The sequence below is a fragment of the Hyla sarda genome, chromosome 7 (genome assembly GCF_029499605.1).
Source record: "Hyla sarda isolate aHylSar1 chromosome 7, aHylSar1.hap1, whole genome shotgun sequence".
Classification (NCBI taxonomy): domain Eukaryota; kingdom Metazoa; phylum Chordata; class Amphibia; order Anura; family Hylidae; genus Hyla; species Hyla sarda.
The window spans coordinates 117,163,104-117,183,726 of NC_079195.1; positions in this window are offsets into that span (position 1 = coordinate 117,163,104).

Below are 20,623 nucleotides of genomic sequence, written 5' to 3' on the forward strand. Positions count from 1 at the left end.
ACTACAACTCCCAGCATGTACTGACAGACCATGCATGCTGGGAGTTGCAGTTTTGCAACAGCTGGAGGCACACTGGTTTGAAAACCTTCAGTTAGGTTCTGTTACCTAATTCAGTATTTTCCAACCAGTGTGCCTATAGCTGTTGCAAAACTACAACTCCCAGCATGTACTGATCGCCGAAGGGCACGCTGGGAGATCTAGTTATGCAACAGCTAGAGGTACGCAACTACAACTCCCAGCATGCCGAGACAGCTGTTTAGGCATGCTGGGATTTGCAGTTTTGCAACATCTGGAGGGCTACAGATAGAGACTACTGCACTGTGATCTCCAAACTGTGGACCTCCAGATGTTGCAAAACTACAAATCCCATCACGCACAGACAGCAAACTGCTGTGCAGTAGTCTCTAAACTGTAGACCTCCAGCTGTTGCAAAATTGCAAATCCCAGCATGCCCAAACAGCTGTGTGGGCATGCAGGGAGTTGCAGTTTTGCAACATCATGTGCATTACAGTCTCAGACTGTAGCCCTCTAGATGTTGCTAGGCAACTTACCGGCTTCCATCGGATTCAGGGAGCCGTCCTCTTCAGCCGCACGACAGCGCCACCCGCACCGATCACTGCAGCCGATCCCGTCCCACAGCTTTTACCGACGGGTATGTGGATCTTCGGCGTTCTGCCCCGCCTATTGCGGGTGGGCAGAACGGGGCAAACGAAAGTAAACCCCCTGCCCCCGATCTGCTATTGGTGGTCGCGTCTAGACCACCAATAGCAGGGATAGGAGGGGTGGCACCTCTGCCACCTCACTCCTTTCCCTTCAGGGGGATCATGGGTGTCTTAGACAACTGCGATCCCCCATATATTCCGGGTCACCGGGTCACCATAGACCCGTATGACCCGGAATCGGCGCAAATCGCAAGTGTGAATTCACTTGCGATTTTCGCCGATCGCCGACATGGGGGGTCTGATGACCCCCCTGGGCAATTGCATGGGGTGCCTGATGATCAATATCAGCAGTCACCCCAGTCCTGTCCCCACCCGGCACGTGGCGGGGACCGAAATTCCCACAGGCGTACAGGTACGCCCTGGGTCCTTAAGACCCAGGTACAGAAGGCGTATCCATACGCCCTATGTCTTGTACGGGTTAATCACTCTGTAGATCTCATTCTCGTGGGTGCGTCCGAGTAATCGGACTTCATCTTCATCTTCATAGGGATGTGCGGCTTTCGTCGTCTATGCTGTTTGTAATTTAATTGTAGCTATCTGTTGAACAGTATTTCACTGTGTCATGGAGATTTGTAGAGAGTTAACCATGTTTCCCAAGATGAGGAATATTCTTCCTTTTTGCCTCTCTGACCCGCTAAAACCAGTTCATGAGTGTAGTGGATTAATAAAATATTTATTAGTTCTCTTACGTGAGGAGACTCTTTGGACTTCCATTTGGATGAAAATATGTTTCTATACGTTTGAATTATTTTTGGAAGATTTTCTATCCCCAGTAATAGAAGTAATCATTTGTGTTTAATGTGAAAGCCTTGAGGGGCTAATCTTGGTATCATATTTTTAACTTCTGTAATAAATTGGAAAATAATAGGTCATGTGAGGAAGATGGGTTTTAAGGATCCCTGGCCACCACAATCTCTCCAACACATAGGGGATGAATGGAGAAACATTAATGATAATTTTTTTGGCGTGAAATACCATCTATTAACTATTTTGCAATGGTGTTCCCACAAATTGCCACACATTGTTGCCTTTTTAGCTGTAGTAAAAGAACTCAACCATTTAGTTTCAGAGAAGGTTTTCCCTAGATCCGTTTCCCAACTTCTCATGCCTAAATTCTTCCACAACCACTCGTCTTCTTTATAATAAGTATAAAAGTTTTTTAGTCCTTTTTCTTTTATGGGTTCCTGGAGCCAAGCATGTAGAACTTTGGGCATGGAACAATGTGAGACTGTGTGTTTTAATAAATGTTTATATAATATTTCATATGATTTTTTATCTGAATATTTGAGGTTGTATAATGATTGCAATTCTGGAAATGGTAGCAGGTTGTTGTTTCTGAACAAATCAGAAATATAGTTTATACCTAAATCTTTCCAATGAGTTATGGACAACTTGGAGAGGAAAGGTAGAAGAGTTTGTAAGTGTATTGGGGAGCTAATTGTCCCTTCAGTTTCATCTATTGATGTGGTTTTCAAGTTCCAAATTTTCCCGGCTATTTGGATGGTAGGGGGAGATCTGGGTTTATTAAGCAAGTGAATTTGTGGGATGTTAAGCAGTATGTGTTTCCAGTCGTTTATTCCCGACATTTCCAATTCTAGTTTTACCCAAGGTTTTTGTAGTTCTATGGGAACTATCCATTCCAAAGATTGTCTTATAATTATGGATTTATAATAAGCGTGATAGTTGGGTAATCCAATCCCACCATGGCTGAATGATTTTTGTCTTAGAATTTTTGCAGGAATGTATACCAGAAGGGAACGGAGGATGTACAATACCCTTGGCATAATAAACATCTTTTATATTTTCGAGCGACCAATCCAGCTCACATTTCAGATTTCTGCCATCGTTGATTGGTTAACATGGTCATCCACTTCATCACAAGTGACATCTGACACCCCCAGTCAACAGTCATTGGGTTCCTCAGATACAACCCTCAGTTGGCATGGCCCAGGAGCAGTCCCTGTCCTCCTTTTGCCTCTGTCCTTTGCTGTTCCCTCTCCTACAGAAGTATCTTATGCTGTGGGTTCAGCTCCACTATTCACTGAGGACATTCTAATAGAGGACAGTAAGCAGCTACTGCCCAGCCAAGAAGGGGAGGAGACATGAGCCGCTTCCTCCGCTAGGCAGGCAAGTACTGATGGGGAGAGTGACGTGGGAGGCGGTCTTGCCAGGGTTCAGGGTCCTGAAGCAGACACTGTTTAGGAACCTGAGGAGGACATCAGTGACGTGCAGACACAACTCGATGATGCAAGTCATAAGAACAAGTAGAAAACGAGGGAGCACTTACGAGCCGGAGTATCTTGTAGGTGAAAACTTTGTCTTTTATTCAGGTGCAAACATATTCTCCTATGGCCGGACGCCGAGGGGAACCACGAGGTGCGTGAACAGCTGCTTTCGCGCCGGGAACCAGCGCTTCTTCAGAATACGGCACCCTCGTCACCTGAGGGCAGGTATGTACACCTTCTCCATCACGTGACGACGGGTAGGAGTTTACAAAAACGTTACTTAAAAACAATTTAGTTCTGATACAAAAAACACCATAAATTGATTATTAAAACTTTGCTGAACAAGAATATAACTTTGCATATACTTAATCAGAGAAAGGTTATTAAACGAAAACACTCATGTCTAGTCTGTTGTTTAAACCCAGGCTCCCCTAAGCGTTAGTTCTAAGAATCCACCTGCCTTCTTTTTGCAGAAGAGTTCTTTTAATATCCCTGCCGTTCGTTGTGATGATCCTTTCTATGCCTAGAAATTTCATAGATTTAGGATCTCCATTGTGCTCTTCTCGTATATGAGAAATGAGTCTTGGAGAACCTTTGCCGGTTTTTATAGAATTTGCGTGTTCTCTGAATCTGATGTTGACTGCACGGGTAGTGCAGCCAATATAGAACCGATGGCAATCACAAAGGATGGCATACACAACATTTTTAGTGCGGCAGGAGATAAATTCTCTGCAGATTATATCTATGCCCCCCAGAGTGACCATTTTATCTGTGCAGCAAAAGCTGCACCAGTTGCAGTGGCCACATTTAAAGGTACCTTTCGGTGTTTCCTTTTTTAACCAATTGTTGCCGGGGAAGAATCAGTGTAAGAACTTTTTACTAGAATGCTTTGTAGGTTTTTGCATTTCTTGAAGGTCACGAAGGGTTTGTTACTTGTAATATTTTGGAGATCTGGGTCACTGTGTAAAAGTGACCAATTACTAAAGATGGCTTTTTTGATTTTTTGGCCCATGGGGCTGAAATTAAAGGAGAAAGAGATATTGCTACGTTTGTTGTTATTATTGGTGTGACTTTTAGAGGACTTTCTTCCCCTATCTAATAATTGTTTTCTTTGGATTTTGTTAGCTTTTGTTAATGCTTCATCCAGTATGGAGTCAGGGTAACCTCTTTGCTGCAGCCGTTTGTATAAGTCCCTAGCCCGCACCTGGAAGTCTGTCTCCTGGGAATTAATCCTTTTTAGTCTTAGGAACTGTCCGTAGGGGATAGCCTTTTTAACGTGTTCCGGGTGGTAGCTTCCAAATTGCAGTCGGGAATTACAGGCTGTGGGTTTATGGTAACCCTTGGTTACCACTTCACCATCCTGGATGCTACTTTTTACGTCCAAAAATTCTAGATCAGGGTTTCCGATCTTCCAAGTGAAACTGAGATTCATGTCATTGTCCTCATCTAGGGCGGACACGAAGTCCACAAAGTGGACTCCGTGTCCGTCCAGACGACGAAAATGTCATCCACGAACCTGTGATATTGGGCAATATACCTGATAAATCTATTTTTCTCTGAAAAGATGAAGTCCCTCCCTAGCCCTGCCATGTACAGATTGGCTAGAGTGCAGGCGACAGTAGTCCCCATGGCTACTCTTGGGGTGAACCAGTCATTACCAAATTTGAAAGAATTACAGGATAAGATAAATTGCAAAGAATCACAAATAAAATTAATATAACCAGTGGTTTTGTCCGCTCCAAGAAATTCCTTATAACCTCTATGCTTTTATTTTGGGGTATACTAGTATATAGGCTTTCTATATCGATTGATGCAAGGATGCAATCTTCAGGTACTAGTTGCCCTTTGAGCGAACAGACAAAGTCATTGGTGTCATGGACGAGGGCAGGGATCTCAAGTAACAGGGGATGAAGTAACCAATCAATGAATTGTGAAATAGTTCCGTTAGAGTCCCCACCCCGGAGACAATAGGTCTCCCGGGTGGGGACTCCAGCGTTTTGTGTACCTTCGGAAGAAAATACCAAACAGCTTCCCTTGGTTCATCCAGCAAGAGTTTTTCGGCCACCTTTTTGAGATGACACCCTTTTCAAAATAGGTTCTCAACAAAGACTGTAATTTACTCTTTTGGGAAATGATTGGGCTGCCGGACAACTTGGTATAAAACAGGGGGTTACATAATTGGCGATTTGCCTCACTTACATAATATGCTTTATTCATTAAAACAATATTGCCCCCCTTATCTGATTTTTTTTATGACCAAGTTGTCCTGCTTCCTCAATCTTTCCAAAGCCGTCTGTTCCTCCCTAGATACATTTTGGGGATCTCTAGGATAACACAGTGCCTTGACATCCCCCAACACCTTTTTATGTAAGATGTCAAGGGCACTGCTAGGGGTGATTTGTGGGGAAAAGGTGGATCGTCTGCCCCCAGTGAACTCAGGGACCTCTAAAGTGTCAGAATGTACATCCTCAGGACCTGATAATAACTCCACTAGTGAATTTAAATGGGCACTGTCACCAACTTCATTTTTTTAAATGTTGTAGTACTTATGTACTACAACATATCTCTAATATACTTTTATTATTTTTTTATTTTTATTAAAAAGGTTTAATTTACATTTAAAAAACGGCTACTGAAAAAGGACTGATTTTGGAGTGGCAATAAGTCCTTTTTCAGTTAGGCTGCACTCGCTCCCTGCCTGTCAATCAGACAGGCGGGAGCGAGCGCATTGGCTCTCCGGCCACTAGCTGGGAGGCCACTCCTCCCACACATCACCGCCGCCGCCTCGTTGCCGCCGCTGTCCCTGCACGCCCGCTGCCAGACTCTGCAGTAACTGCAAGTGTAATGAGGGAACGGGGTATGTGGGGCGGGGGGGGGGGGGGTTGAGGAGGGAACGGGCTAGTGCCATAGCGGGGGGGGGGGGGGGCTAGCAAAAAAAAAATTGGATGGTGGGAGCTACCCTTTAAGCAATCTATTTCATCTTGGGGGGCATCCTGAAAAACACTAAAGCCCAAAGGCCCAATGCTAACAGGAGTCTCTCTCGATGATGATGATGATGATGAAGTCAATCACAATTGGGAGCTGGGTGAAGAAGGGGCTTCATCATCAGGAGAAGAGAGTTGCAGGTTGCCTGGAAGGCAGCGGCTGAGCCAGCAAGGCGGTAGCATGGTTGGCAGTCAGCGTGGTGGCAGAAGTGGAAATTCTGGAGCCAAACATGCCCAGGGGAGAACCCCTGCTTCGCGGCAGCCTACCTTTCCAGGAGGTAGTGGAACAGGGGTTTCTGGAGACGGCGCCAGTAGCAGTCAATTAGTGCGGACTGTTGGTGGGAGAATCAGCTACTTCGCGGTGTGGCAGTTTTTCATCAAGCATCCAGAGGAGGTTCACATAGCCACATGCAAGATATGTCGGCAGAAGGTGAAGCATGGCCAGGGTCACAATGTTGCCACCCCGGCCCTGCGTCAACACATGCTTCGCCACCATAAAGTGGCCTGGGAGAACCGTGGCTCCGATGTAGTGGTCCAGCCTGCTGCATCACTCAGTGGCCAGCCGCTCCCTCCTTCAGCCAGCCAAGGCTCTACCACCTCAGCTGAAGGGAGCTGTAAGTCATACCCTCCTTCTATTGCTCCAGATGCTCCTGCTTCTCCCACTTTTAGTCAGCCAGCGTCAACATATGCAGCGTCACCATAAAGTGGCCTGGGAGAACAATGGCTCCGATGTGGTGGTCCAGCCTTCTGCATCACCCAGTGGAATGCCAATCCCTGTTTCAGCCAGCCAAGGCTCCACCACCTCAGCCGAAGGGAGCTGTGTGTCATACCCTCCTTCTGGGTTGTCACACCGATTCAGTGCAGGCATAAAGGGGGATATTCCTCAGCGCTATCCACGAGCCAGGTCTCGTGGATAGCGCTGAGGAATATCCCCCTTTTTGCCTGCACCGAATCGGTGTGACAACCCGTATTTCCTATATTCCCACGCTGCATAGCCTGGGCGGGATAAGCTGCAGTCCACGGTGGATCGTATACTACCTCCGAAAGGAGAATACGCATATGAGTGTTGTGCCTCTACCCATAGCACAACAAAATCTGGTGAGTCCTCTCCAACACTGGGGGCCCCCCATAGGTTGTTATCGTCCTTCACATTGGAGCGCTCTGTTTTCTTTCTCTTTTACATACCCTCCTTCTGTCACTCCAGATGCTCCTGCTCCTCCTACTTCGAGTCAGTCATTCTGTCAGCGATCTATCGGCGAAACCATGTCCAAGAGACAACAGTATGCACCCACTCATCCAACGGTGCAAAAGCTGAATGTGCTCCTGTCCAAGTTGCTAGTGCTGCAATCCCTCCCTTTTCAAGTGGTGGGCTCTGCACCTTTCAGAGAATTGATGGCTTGTGCCGAGCCGAGGTGCAGAGTACCAAGCCGTCATTTCTTTGCGAAGAAGGCAGTACCAGCCCTGCACAATTTTGTGGAAGAGAAGGTGGGCCAGTCCTTGAGCCTGTCAGTGTGTACCAAAGTGCACAGCAGCCCCGACATCTGGAGCTGTAAGTACGGTCAGGGAAAATACATGTCCTTTATGGCTCACTGAGGGAATGTGGTTCCTGTTCAGCCACAACCCCAACCTGGACAGGTCACGCCGCTTCCTCCTTCACGCTGTCAGCCTGTTGGTCCTGTGACAGTGTGTGACTCCACCTCCTCATCCTCCACCATGTCCTCAGCCTCCACTGCCCAGACAAGTCTCAGTGGCCCTTCAGAATACCATATATGCAGGGCACGGTGGTGTCATGCTGTTCTTCACATGGTTTGCCTTGGTGAAAAGAGTCGCACAAGGGATGAACTGCTATAAGTCATTCGTAAAGAAATCGGAGCATGGCTTACTCCAAGAAAACTGGAAATGGGAACCATGGTGACCGGCAACAGGAAGAACATGGTACATGTGTTAAATCTGGTTGTCAAGCAGTTCCTGAAGTGTTCCCCCCATTTGCAAGACATCCTAAGAATGGGAAGGAAACTTTGCATGCACTTCAGCCACTCGTACACAACAAAGCACAGCCTCCTTGAGCTGCAGCGTCAGAATGGTATCCTCCAACATAGTCAGATTTGTGACGTTGCCACATGTTGTAATTCCACCCTGCATATGTTGGACCGACTGTACGAAGAGAGAAAGCCATCCCCGATTTCTTGATGATCCAAGCGGATAGGAGTAATCTTGTGTGTTCAATGGGAACCAGGGGCAGCTCATAGGTGACACCTGCCGTTTGCTTAGGCCCTTTGAGGAAGCCACATTATACGTAAGTCGCCAGGATTACAGTATGAACAACGTCATTCCACTGCTTCATATCCTACAACAAGTGTTGGAAACGATGGTTGGTCAGGGCAATGGAGATGTTGCGCCTACATCTCATGGCCACATGATCCCTGTGGGGGCTTAACTGAAGAAATAGGAGGATGAGGGGCACAATGGAGCACAGTTTAGGTGAGATGGAGGCAGGGAGTCCCTCCGAGTAACTTGAACAAATGGCACGATACATGCTCACTTGCTTGAGTATTGACAGCCGAATGGTCACCATTCAGCATCAGGATGACTTCTGTGTCTCCACTTTATTGGACCCTCTCTACCGGCACAAAATGGGTGTCTTTTTTACGCCCACTGAGAGGGAGGACAAACTGACCTACTACAGAAAGATCCTACGTAGTCAGTTGGCTGATGCTTATCGGCGCCATCGTCCATTAACTAGCAGGTCTTACTCGGGGGGCCCTCTGCGCTCACCTTACACTACCATGGCTGCTGGGGAGGGGTGGGGTGGTAGGAGCAGTACCAGCTCTATCAGCAGCAGCCTGAGTCTACAGTCGCTGATGAGTACTTTTCTTTACCCGCATAGTGAAGCAACTCATCAGCAGAAGGTAGACATGGAACAGGACCTGAACCAGCAGGTGGTGGCATACCTTGACATGCCCATGCTAACACACCTTGAAGATCCGCTGGACTTCTGGGCAGCCAAACTTGATTTGTGGCCATAACATACAGAGTTTGCCTTGCAAAAACTGTCCTCCCCGGACAGTAGTGTGGCATCAGAGTCGGTGTTTAGTCCGGCTGGGGCCATAGTCACCCCAAGGAGAACTTGCCTGTCCACAAAAAATGTGGAGAGACTGACCTTTGTGAAGATGAATCAGGCATGGATCAGCCAGGATTTCCACCCACCAATGCCAGATGCATCAGAGTAGATTGACCATGGTGCTACACCAACACTGCACAAATATGGATAGTGCCAAACAGATTTAAGCCACTGCTCCCCAGTTACAAACATTCCAGCCACCTTCATCACCGGGTACTGGTATTGCCACCCACCGCACCACTCTGTCACCGGGTCACTTTCAGGACTCCTGATGCTGCTGCCACCTCCAAGCTGTTTCATTCAGCCACTATTTTGTCTCCTTATGCTTCTGCCAACTCCAGGCTGTGTCATTCAGGCAATATATACTCTCCCAGCATTATTGTCATGTTGATACCAGACCAGTAATAAAAGGAATATTGCCAAGGACTAGCAGAAACAGGGAACTGTGGATACTGACCACCGGCTGTTGGAATTGACTGACTATCCCAGGTGGAACTATCTCAGTTCAAGTAGGCTTTAAGTCGTTCATTCTTTGTTGTGGTTCTTCAGATGCAGATTAAGTTGTATCATGTTTTTCTGTTCCTCCAATGAGCTAATGTCACTGGAACACACTGGAACACTGTCATTGTGCTGATATGTGACATGGAACTCCTTGTTAGATTAGGTACTTTGTATCCACACACCGGGCCCGGGCCACTAAAACTTGGGAGTTAAAAGTTCCATTTCAAAATCCTCAATTTCAGTTTCAAAATCTTAGTTTTCTATTTAAAATTATTGTATTTCAATGGTTTCCTCATGCTTCATCCACCTTCAGTCTGTACCATTCAGACACTAAATGGGCTCCTTATGCTTTCCCCACCTCCAGGCTGTGTCATTCAGCCAACATATTGATTTCTGATACTACTGGGACTGGGATATTAACTCCAAATATGTTCTGGTAGCACTAGCTAACATAAAGGCTTAATTGAGATTTCAAGATTGATCTTTCAATGTAAGGTGTTTTGGATGTTTTGCACAAGCTAAATACATGCTTTATAGAAATTTCAACTTTGATCTTTCAATGTAAGTGGTTATGAAACCCTCTGGTGTACTGCTGATGCCTGCTCCTGACTTTGTGTTTCAGGAACTACTTGGCTTATTGATGCTTTTTGGCTTGGGCCTTACATTTTTGGATGTTTAGTACTAGCTAAATACATGCTTAATAGAAATTTCAACAATGATCTTTCAATGTAAGTGGTTATGAAACACTTTTGGGTACTGCTGATGCTTGCTCCTGACTGCTCCTGTGTCTTTCAGGAACTACTTGGCTTACTGATGCTTCAGGGCCTGGGCCTTACATTTTTGGATGTTTTGCACTAGCTTACATACATGCTTAATTTAGATTTCAACATTGGTCTTAGGGGTTATGAAATCCTTTTGTGTACTGCTAATGCCTTTTCCTGACTTTGTCTTTCAGGAACTACTTGGCTTACTGATGCTTCTGGACTTGGGCCTTACATTTTTGTATGCTTAGCACTACCTAAAATGTATCTTTAATTTCAACATTCACCTTTAAATTTTAGGGTTTGTGAACCCTCTTGTGTACTCATGCTGCTTCCTGCTCCACTCTGTCAGCCCGTTGGTCCTGTGACAGTATGCAAATCCCCCTCCTCATCCTCCAACATGTACTCAGCCTCCACTACCCGGACAAGTCTCAGTTGCCCTTCAGCATACCATGTGTGCAGGGCACGGCGGTGTCACGCTGTTCTTCACATGGTTTGCCTTGGTGAAAGTGTTGGAAACAATGGCTGGTCAGGGAAATGGAGACGTTGCACCTACATCTAATGGCCACATGAGCCCTGTGGGGGCTTGTTAGATTTGGCCCTTTGTACCCACACGCCGGGGTCCAGGACACTAAAACTTGGGAGTTAAAAGTTCAATTTCAAAATCATTAATTTAAATTTCAAAATCTTAAATTTAAATAAAAAATTCATACATTTCAATGGTCTCCTCATGCTTCAGCCAATTCCAGGCTGTGTCATTTTGTTATGTAGGTAGCACTAGCTATCCAAAATCTTCATTTTAATTTTCAAAAATTCTTTTTTGGGGGATTGTGAAGCCCTGGGGTCTCCTCATGCTTCAGCCAACTTCAGGCTATGTCATTCAGGCAATATATGGTTTACTGATAGTGCTGCTGGGCCTGGGAATAAAAAAATTGTCATGCTAGGTAGCACTAGCTATCTAAAATATTCATTTTACATTTCTAAAATTCTTGTGTTTTTTGGGTGGGATTGTGAAGCCCTGCTGTGTGCTCATGCTTCAGCCAACTCCAGGCTGTGTCATTCAGGCAATATATGGTTTACTGATACTGCTGCTGGGCCTGGGAATAAAAATGTTGTTATGGTAGGTAGCACTAGCTATCCAAAATCTTAATTTTAAATTTCTAAAATTCTTGTAGTTTTTCTTGGGGATTGTGAAGCCCTGGTGTGTACCCATGCTTCAGCCAACTCCAGGCTGTGTCATTCAGGCAATATATGGTTTATTGATACTACTGCTCGGCCTGGGAATAAAATTTTTGTCATGTCAGGTAGCACTAGCTATCTAAAATCTACATTTTAAATTTCAAAACTTCTTGTGTTTTTTTTTTTTTTTTGAGGGGGGGGGGGGGGGATTGTGAAGCCCTGGGGTCTCCTCATGCTTCAACCAACTCCAGGCTATTTCATTTAGGCAATATATGGTTTACTGATACTGCTGCTGGGCCTGGGAATAAAAATTTTGTTATGGTAGGTAGCACTAGCTATCCAAAATCTTCTTTTTAAATTTCTAAAATTCTTGTGTTTTTTCTTGGGGATTGTGAAGCCCTGGTGTGTACTCATGCTTCAGCCAACTCCAGGCTGTGTCATTCAGGCAATATATGGTTTACTGATACCGCTGCTGGGCCTTGGCCTGGGTCTGAGAATAAACATTTTGTTATGGTAGGTAGCACTAGCTATCCAAAATCTTCATTTTAAATTAAAAAAATTCTTGTGTTTTGTCTTGGGGATTGTGAAGCCTTGGGGTCTCCTCATGCTTCAGCCAACTCCAGGCTGTGTCATTCAGGCAATATATGGTTTACTGATACTGCTGCTGGGCCTTGGTCTGGAAATAAAAATGTTTTTATGATAGGTAGCACTAGCTATCCAAAATCTTTGATTTACATTTCTGGATTCATCTTTTAATCTTAGGGATTGTGGAGGCCTAGTGTCTACTTCTGCTGCTGCCAGCTCCTGGCTGTGCCAATCAGCCACTATATGGTCTCCTCATTCTGCCAACACCTCCACGCTGTGTCATTCAGCCACTATGTGGTCTCCTCATGCTGCCAAAATCTCCATGCTGTGTCATTCAGCCACTATATGGTCTCCTCATATTGATGCCACCTCCAGGGTCTGTCATTGTGCCGCTCTGCGGCAGTGATTCTAAAAGCCATGCCGGTAATCTGCATGTTATACTGAATTACAGTATTATTTCACTACCCCAGCACACTCCATATGTGTGTTAGAACACAGCAAAGTGTTTTCACTACCCCAGCACACTCCATATGTGTGTTAGAACACAGCAAAGTGTTTTATACCACTATTAAGGCTCTCTGTAGGCCAGAAATAGCCATTTTTAATATAGATTTGCTACGAATAAATTCGGATTGAAACAAATTTTTTCAGAAAATTCGGCAAATCGGCCGAATCAAATTTTTGAAAACTTCACTCATCTCTAATGGAGACCTACCTATTTTACCCCAAACTTCTTATCTACCCACTCTGCTGTTTGGGACACCAAGAGGGGCATTATTACTGTTTGGGCCACTTTAGGTGCTGGAAAAAGTGCAGAGCCTTAAATGTTTCACCAAATACAGAAAACTTTGTGCAAAAAGCACAAAAATTACAAAACTTAGACCATTCAATATATTGCAAACAATAACCTCCAACCGAAGAAAAGAATGGTACAAAAATCACATTGTAACTTTAACGAAAAACATCTTTATTGAATGAATACAAAAATACTTAAAAGCTGCAGCAACCCCTTCCCACCCACTATAAAACCCAACACTAACAGGAGATAAGTAATGGATGCAAAGATAAGGTGGATATAATCCAACACTAAGTAGACTACAGTAGCAAGACAATGTATACAGGTATACAAACAATTGGCATGGTTTGTATTTTGGCTTGGCATTGTTTCTTCCTTTTGCAGCAATTATGCTTATATATTTTTGCACTAGCATTTTATTTAGTTATGCTCATTGTATGTATAAGTGTATACGTTGTCTTGCCACTCTAGCCTACTGAGTGTTGGATTGTATCCACCTTATCTTTGCATCCAATACCTATCTCCTGTTAGTGTTGTGTTTTATAGTGGGTGGGAAGGGGTTGCTGTAGCTTTTATGTATTTTTATATTCGTTCAATAAAAATATTTTTCATTAAATTTACAATGTGATTTTTGTACCACTCTTTTCTTCATTGGAGGTTATTTTTAGCCTTAAATGTTTGTCTAGCAGATTCTGCAGATACAATTCATGTCTGGAAAAAATGTATGACAATCTGGCCCAGATGGAGAAGAAAAAGAAAAGTGAACAACAGAGTGAGTCAGTGCAATGCAGTGAGTGGCAGTACGCAGTTGCCAAGAGCCGCTGGAGTCATTGTTAGGGGCAACGAAGTGAGGTCATCGTTGGAGTTGCAGTACGCTGTTGCCAAGAGCCGCTGGAGTCGTTCCTAGGGGCAATGCCGTGAGGTCAGCGTTAGAGTTGCAGTACGCTGTTGCCAAAAGCCGCAGGAGTGGTTGCTAGGGGCAACGCAGCGAGGTGCAGCACACTGTTTGTTAAGGACTGAGCCTGGGATAACTGGTTGCAGCAGTTACTAGGGGCAATGGTCCTGCCCTCAAGTCTCGCCAAGATGAAAGTCAACCACTTGCAACTGCAGGAGGCCATATTGCGACATCAGGAGTTCAACCAGCTAGTGTGGCAGCGGGGCTAGTGTGGCAGCGACGATTTAGGCGGTGCCGATGGCGATGTCACAGATGACCGCCGCCGATGAAGACAAGACCTGCCTGATGGTCTTTGAAAAGGTGGCCACGTCCAAAAGCACAAAGGAGGCGGTGATAAAGGCTTTCATGGAAACTAACCAGCTGTTGCTGCAGCAGGTAATGGCGCTGCAAGCCGCAGCGATGACTGCCGCCGATGATGACGAGATCTCCCTGTCGGTCTTTGAAAGGGTGGCCACATCTCACCCTTATAGGAGGGAGTCCCATGTACTGTAGATGACTCTTCTGACTCTGGGGCCAACGTGGTGGGAGAAGAAGAGTGCCAGGTGTCGGTGGCACCTGTTGTTGAAAAGACTGTAGACGCTGTGGAGCAGCCTGTGCTTCTTCCCTCTCCTAGGGCAGAAGCAGACACATGTATCGACAATCCCGGTCCTCTGCATGATGATGATGATGATGATGAAATGTTCTAAAGAAATAATAATGATGAAAATGAAATATTCTATAAAGATGATAATGATGATAATGAAATGTTCTATAGAGATGATAATGATGATAATGATATTTTCTATGGAGATGAGGATGATGATGATATGTTCTATAGAGATGATGATGATATCTTCTATAGAGAAGGTAAGAATTGGGATCTATTGCTGCCCTATAGTGTAATGGTGTGTGCCACTCCATTGCAGGAATGTATGGAAACGGTTTTGCCCTTGGTTGGGGAAAATATGGAGGCAGCTCAGCGAGCTCAGAGCAGAGTGTCGGTTGATAGTAAGTTCCTGGCTGGGTGGCAGGGTCCCTGCGAGGTGATTGAGAATGATAGGGAGCCTAGTGAGGATGATAGCCCCAGGCCAGGTTTGTTAGGGGCAAAATTTCCCGTCCCTCAGTCTGGTGCAAGGGAAACGGTTGCCACAGTAAAGATTGCTGACAGCCTGTCCACTGCACAGACTCAGGAGGCCAGGGAGTTCGTCAGTAGGAACACCAATGTGTTCTCAGACCTTCCTGGATGTACTTCTGTCCTCCGCCATGACATTGTCACTGAACCCCAGGTGAAAGTACGGTTGAAACCATACCGGATATCTGAGTTGCGGTGACAAGCCATTTTGGAAGAAGTGCAGCAATTGATAAAATTAGAGTGGGCTGGTCCGATAGTCTTAATGCCCCGAGTTGATGAGCTTATTGAGAAATTGGGCACAGGTGTTCACCCCCTCAGGTTTGAACAAAGGGGGGGGGGGTATGTGATAAGGTGAAAGATGTGATCATTGAGGGACTGTGTGTGTCACCAAGGTTCCTGGTCTTGGTGAGGCAAAAGCCAGTATTTTCCAGTATCCGTCCTGTGGTGCAGCATGATATTGTTCCTGTAGTATGGCTGAAAGGCCGATCCGGGACAGCTCTTAGTGGGAATGACCAAGTGCAGGGTGGGGGTCATTCCCCACAATCCAGGCCGGGCTTTTTGCTGGCTTTAAAGCTAGGCTGCCTCACCAGCTGCAGGTGGTTTGGAAAGGAATTGGATTGAGACTTGCTGGTTGTAGCACACAGTGCCAGGGAGGGGTGGGTGTGGAGTCTCCCCGTGATAGTTTCAAGAAAGGGAACTGTTGGACAGCCTGGCTGGGGCCTGGAAAAGACGTGCTGTTGCTGCGTTGCATGAACGCAGGTGTGAACAAATGCTTAAGGAAATACAGGTGGACTTTGTTGTGTTTTTCCTTTGTTCTGCATTAAAGACTGTTTTGCTCTGTGCTCAAGTGTGAATAAAACACTGGACTTTGGTTTAACACGCTGTCTCCTTACCTCTATACTGCTAACCGCACCTCACTGCAAGAGTGAGTAATCACAATATATATATATATATATATATATATATATATATATATATATATATATACATACACACAAACAACAGAAGCGGCCACAGCACACAGAATATTCAAAGCGGTTCAAAGTGGTATTTATTCCATGAACAGGCATGTGCGACGTTTTGGTGTTCTCACAACACCATTCTCAAGCTTGAGAGTGGTGTAGTGAGAACACCGAAAAGTCGCACTTGCCTGTTCATGGAATAAATACCACTTGCACTTTGAATATTCTTGGTGCTGCGGTCACTTCTGTTGTTTGGATCTACATTTGGACCCTGGACCAGGGCCCTTTAGACCTCCCTGCACCTGATTACTGCTGCCTGGATGTGCTGCTTCCCCTGCTTGTGTTATATATATATATATATATATATATATATATATATATACATTTGATATTAATTTAATTGTACTATAATTGTAAATGGAACACACAATTTTAGTCCTTCAGTCCTCTTCAAACAGGGAGCACATGGTAAGTGAACTTTACCATCTGTTTGCATTGGTGTGGTGCTGTGTGATGGTCATTGTTACTGTGGCCCAGAGCCAGAGGCTAGATTGAACAGTATTAAGGCTGTAAAACTACTAGGCTGTTCCCCCTGTGGGCATTGGTGTCATGGTGGGGGTGGTCACTGCCAAGTGCTGTGCCATTTTAGGTAAGGGATGTAAGGAAACTGCTCTACCCACATAGCTCTACCTAGGTGGCTGAGGTGGGCTTACCCATTTTGATCGGAACATAGAATAATGACCTGTTTGTTTTATAAATATGCTCAAAAGCAAAGGATCTCTGTGCAAGATGAAGATGTGCGGTCTGTTTTTCTACATTTATGCTACAATTTTTATTGCAGTTGTCTGTTTTTTCACCATTTCACCCCACAAATATTTTTATTTTGTTTCACAACATTGTATGTTAAAATAAAAAATGTTGCTCAGAAAAGAAGCCCTTAGACTTATCCGTCAATAAAAAAATTAAACAGGTATGGCTCTTAGAAGGTGTTGTGAAAAAAAATAATGGGAAAAATAAATAAATCACTATGCCAGGAAAGGGTTAATCATAAACCTAGAGGCATTCAGTGGAACTGCATTGACTAGACAGATAACTTAAGAAACACTACTTTATTTCACCCTTATAAACTACTTTGTCTTCTTCCATTTTCATTATTTCTCAATGATGAACTTACCACTAAATGTTTACATTGAGGGAGATTTCTCATCGCATTTAGAGCTTTTTTTATTTGCTGGTTCTGGGCGCACAAAATGTTACACGTGAGCCTAAGCCCTTTTTTGTGACTTTTGTGGGTCACAGAGGAGAAGAATCATACAAAGTGGTATTCTAAAGTGATTTATTGTGTTTTATGCATTGCTTATGTGCAGCAAATGTATCAATCCCCTTCATAGTATGATGAATACTATGATGCACATAAGCAAAACCCAGGCAAAAAAAAATAAAAAAATTACTTCAAAACTTACTAAAGACAACAATGATAAATATCCCCCTATGTGATTAAAGCAGAAATAAGTATATTATAGGACATAACTCGAACATTGACATTCTCTGTGAGATTGATCGTGTACACTGTACGGAACGTTAGAAGTAGCATCATTGGTATCACAGGAGAGCAAAATAAACCCTTCAGTCCCTTCAGAGGACCCTTTGACTGCCACTGACAACAAGAGAGACATGATGGTGGCATGCATGGAAGCACACAGCTGTCATTCCTACTTAGTTTAAAAAATATAATGCATGCCACACATGATTCAATAATTGCTTTGCAGGACACAAAGTCCAATACAGCAACATGTGTGGTCCAAAAACTACCCAAGCCTGAAAAAGACCCTATTGAAATTTTGGAGCCAGACCTGATCAGGCAGCTGCCTCAATGACAAGATCATATCCAAAGACAAACACCTTTCTTAATGTTGAGTGAGTAAAATTCTTAAAACTAGTAATACAAATATTAAACAATGAATATATCTAAAAAAAAATCTATCTATCTATCTTGCAGCAAATAGATAAAGACAGCACTTCAATTGTCCAAAGTAGAAAAAGAAAATGGGGTGCCTGCATTCCTGGAACCTGGGTCCACTGGTTCCTCAATCCAGAGAAATAAAGATGATGCAGCACTCCACAAGTATGCAAAAGGTGGTTGTGCAAAGACAACGTTTTGCCAGTCTCACACTGGCTTTCTCTATCTATCTATCTATCTATCTATCTATCTATCTATCATCTATCTAATTCATATATATGTGTCTAATAACTCCAGTAAATGTTTTTCATACATGAGTTGTGCAAAATGTGACCTATTCTCCAAGGTTATATTTACATGAGGCAGGTTTGGTGTAGCCAACATTTTTGCAAATAAAGATCAATTCCATTCATCTGAATTGGGTTATTTAAACAGCAAGCACATGGACTTCTACCATTTCTATTTATATGAATGGGGGAGTTGAATAAATTTTTGCAACAAAATCTGCCACATATGAATCTATTCTATATTTTTAGTGGTGGTATGACCTTAGATTTCTACTGGCATTAAAGAACCTCCTTATCTGAGCCTGTACAATGTGGTTTTAGATTCACTTATTAATGAAGTTTTCCCACCATGATTTCTATGACCTATTGCTCAATAAAAGTATGTCCACTGGACTGGTTTTAGTTCAGTTACACAAGAATGCTTAAAGGAGTAGTCCAGTGGTGAACAACTTATCCCCTATCCTAAGGAAAGGTGATAAGTTACAGATCGCGGGGGTCTGACCGCTGGGGCCCCCCCGCAATCTCCTGTACGGGGCCCCGACAGCCCGCGGGAAGGGGGCGTGTCGACCACCGCACGAAGCAGCGGCCGACACGCCCCCTCAATACAACTCTATGGCAGAGCCAGGCGCTGCCTTCGGCAATCTCCTGCTCTGCCATAACGATGTATTGAGGGGGCTTGTCGGCCGCCGCTTCGTGCGGTGGTTGACACCAACTATCTGGCCTGAGAGCCTGGCCCCTGTACAGAGAGATCGCAGGGGGCCCCAGCGGTCGCCCCCCCCCACAATCTCAAACTTATCCCCTATCCTTAGGATAGGGGATAAGTTTTTAACCACTGGACTACCCCTTTAAAGGGGTACTCCGTTGCTAGACCTCTTATTCCCTATCCATTGGGTAGGGGATAAGATGCCTGATTGCGGGGTCCCACAGCCCAGAACCCCCATGATCTCTGTGCAGACAACCGGCATTCTGAAAATTATGTTCAGAACTTCAGGTGTCTGCACAGAGATGACTGGGGTCCAGTGGTGGGACCCCCTGCTCACTCACAGGTCTTTGCAGACTTTTTGTCCAAAAAAAAGAGCAACTGGCAGGCAGGAGGTGCTCAACGCCAAATGCAGTTGTGCATATATACTGGGGGAGCAGATCCTGCCCTTGTGGTCTGCTGCTAAGGGAAATCACCAGCATAAAAATGCAGACAATGGGGGATGCCTGCAATAGAACAAGTGCCACAATGGCATCCTACACCAGATAAACGGTGTGGATGTGTAACAATTAGAATACAATACAAGACTGTGTCCCCCATAGACACAATACATTTAAAAATCCCAGTTTGTTACATTGTGGACTTAAAATAATAAAAAAAATGTTTTCCCCCGCAATCTGCACTTAATACACCCAATTGACAAAGTGAAAACAGAATTTTAGAAATCTTGAATAATTTATAAAAAAAAATAAGTTAAAAACTAAAATATTGCATGGACAAATATTCAGACCCTTTAGGCTATGTTTCCACACAGGTTTTTTCCTGAAATTTTTGGGAAAACTGTCACTGTAATTTTTTGGATCCAGTAGGAAGGGGAAGTATATGGCCTTTCTTTATATTTCTCATTCCTTTTGAATACTCTTTTGGCTTTGGCTCAAAAACGGCATTGACAGTTCTCCAAAAAAATGTCAGAAAAAAACCTTTGTGGAAACCAAGCTTTACTCAGTACTTAATTGAGGTGGTTGAAGCTTTGGCAGTGATTGAAGCCTCCAGTATTCATGGGTATGATGCCCAAGGTTTGCACGCCTGGATTTGGAGATTTTCTGCCAATCTTTTCTGAAGATCCTCTCATGCTCTGTCAGGCTGGATGGGGACTGTAGGTGGTAGCCATTTTCAGTTCTCTTCAGAGATGTTCATTTGGGTTCAGGTCAGGGCTCTGGCTGGGCCACTGAAGGACATTCACAGGCTTGTCCCTAAGCCACTCCTGTGTTGGCTTATGGTCATTGGGGAAGATTTATCAAAACCTGTGCAGAGGAAAAGTTAACCAGTTGTCCATAACAACATAACAACCAATCTGATTGCTTCTTTTTTTTTCTCTCTGAAAACAAACAAACAAAAAAAACTGTATGATTGGTTGCTATGGGCAACTGGTCAACTGTTCCTCTACACAGGTTTTGATAAATCTCCCCCATTGTCTTGCTAAAAAGTGAGCCTTTGGCCCTGTCTGGGGTCCAGAGCCCTTTGGATCAGGTTTTCATTAAGAATATTTCTGTATTTTGTTTTGCTCAACTTTCCCTAAACCCTGACCGGTCTACCTGTCCCAGATGCTGAAAAGCACCCCTATTACATGATGCTGGCACCACATGCTTAATTGTAGAGATGGTATTGGCCAGGTGATGAGCACTGCCTGGTTTCCTTCAGACATGATGCTTAGACCTGATGCCAAAATCTTGGTTTTGTCAGATAATCTTATTTCTTGCAGCCTGTGAGCCCT